This window comes from Octopus bimaculoides, chromosome 12 (genome assembly GCF_001194135.2).
Source record: "Octopus bimaculoides isolate UCB-OBI-ISO-001 chromosome 12, ASM119413v2, whole genome shotgun sequence".
In the NCBI taxonomy this organism is placed as follows: Eukaryota; Metazoa; Mollusca; class Cephalopoda; order Octopoda; family Octopodidae; genus Octopus; species Octopus bimaculoides.
Window position 1 is genome coordinate 49028626 of NC_068992.1, and position 2323 is coordinate 49030948.

General features: G+C 34.5%; 1 protein-coding gene across 1 annotated transcript in view; it reads right to left on the bottom strand.

Annotated features, from left to right (window-relative positions):
- Positions 1 to 2323, bottom strand: part of LOC106875368 (neuronal acetylcholine receptor subunit alpha-10) — a 93034-nt gene that overhangs the window by 77166 nt on the left and 13545 nt on the right. The window lies entirely within an intron of this gene.

Sequence of the window (2323 nt, forward strand, 5' to 3'; positions counted from 1 at the left end):
ATGGTGGGTGTGACAAAACTTCCCAGCCAGGTTCCAGTAACTTCTGCCGTGTCTCCAAAGAAGTGTGCATTCAGGTATTCTTGAGATGATAAACAATGCCCTTAGGATTAGCAAGTGCTGGACACTTCTGGTGGATCGCTGGGTTTAATTTGTCCAGCTGGTCGCAGTACACATCCGAACTGATGGTCCTGTCCGTAGGAAGCAGCTCGTAAAAGACAACATCTTTCAAATCCCACCAAATTGAAAGCATAACTTTCTTCGGATGAATACCTACTTTGGAGGTTGTTTGTAGTGGTCCACTGCTCTTCCCCTGCGATCGTTTACGCTTCATATTTTAAAAGACTATCCATTTTTTTCGTCCCTTGTCGCCCTTCTCTTGGCAAAAGTATGATTTACTTCACATTTCTGCAACAAAGCTCAAATGGAAATCCGTGGGGTGAGGCTAGCCTCATTCAATTCATATGGAACCCAAAACATCGATCCTGCTAACATAACCAAGTCGACACAGATGGTTTTCAACTCTCCATTTAGATATTAAAAGAATAGCTGCGACCATCCTGGTTGTATAACGAGGATTGATATCGACCAGCTCCTTCATCTTGTCACTGTAAATCTCAGTTGACCATCTGGAGCGAGGTGCATCTTAAACGGAAAACTTTTCTTGGTCGATATCTTGAAAAGCCACTCCTAGCACATACGTTCCGTAACGGCATCCTTTTCTTGCGCAACTCATACCTTTCTGCAAGTTTTTGTCGCTTTCTTGTTTTGTTTTTGTTTTTTTTAACAATAAACAAACATGAGGTGCCGAATTCTGAGTTAATAATGAGAATTATTTTGCTAAATACTTCATTATTTTCTAACTTCATTGAAAGACGAAAAATAAAGCAGTGTATTTCAATAGATATAGAATAGCAAAGCGAGTTAAATAAGGAAGATCATTAAACTTGGACTAATACTAATCAGCAACAGACATTTAAACACGTTAGTAGACTAACATCTTAAACAATATAGGAACAAATTCATCTACGCAGATACAACAGCCACAACGCATACCAGTCCATTGACTGAAATCAGTAAAATGAAAGAATGAAAAAATGATATAAAAGTAGTTGCTGGGAAATTTCAATTAAACATTTTTTTTTTCTTTTAGAATCTGGCAATGATGATTTGTATAAGTTGGAGTATCATTCCTATGATCCTTTGTTGCCTACAAGAAGAGCACAGCAACAGCAATACCATTATCACTACTTCGTTCAGAAGATGAGAACAAGATGGTTTTCAAATCGTTAATGAAATTAGCAATTCCATTGCTCCAGACGACACGTAAAGGGTTAATGACGAAATATGAAAAAACATTAATTAGAAAGACTAAACTCGAACACAGTCAAACAATTTAATATAAATTTTTTCAAAGAAAAGATGCACCTGATGCTATGTATAAATATATGTATGTGTGTGCGTTTGTATACATATAAATGTATATTTATATACGTACGCATGCACATATATGAATTATATCTTGTGTGTGTGTATGTGTGTGTGTGTTGTGTGTTGTGTGTGTGTGTGTGTGTGTGTGTGTGTGTGTGTGTGTGTGTGTGTGTGCACTCACAATGTGAGGATGCAATTTCCCCGTAAGGGATTGTTAATAACAATCCAGATGCCAACTGGCTTTATCAAATATATTGAAATTTCCTCCATTTTATAAACAGTTTCATAACTTACAAAATTAATTTTTTTTTTTTTTGTTTTGTTGATCCGGTTCCTTTTATACTTATTTTTATCCGTATCTCTTTTTCTTGGCATTACTTTTCCATTGTGACACAAATAAAATGAACCAAGCATCTATTATATTTTATCTTCTCCATTTTCTTTTATTAACTTTATATATATATATATACTTTATTAAAAAGCAGCTACTTATATACCCTGGGTATTCAGGCCTCTTTTCCTTCTTCATAAGCTATTTTTGATTTAAGGTTTTCTTCGATATTTATAATAATATGATTTTAAACCGCATTTTGTTATTTCATGCAGGTGGTTATTGAAAAGACCGTTAGTTGGAAAGACCAATGAAAGAAAACCATTTTCAAATGTGTATATATCGAAGTAATTGTGTTCCTGCATATAACTTTATCTTGGTCCATTCTAAACAAAACTGTCCGACGAATGGGAACATGAAACTCTGAGTAACAGTTTTTGTGATATTTTTGCTGCTTTTTAATATAGCATATTACTCTACCTCTGGTATTCGAGTACTATTTTTTTCCACCTTGTTTCGCATTTATATGCTTATTCTGGTATATATATATATATATATATATAT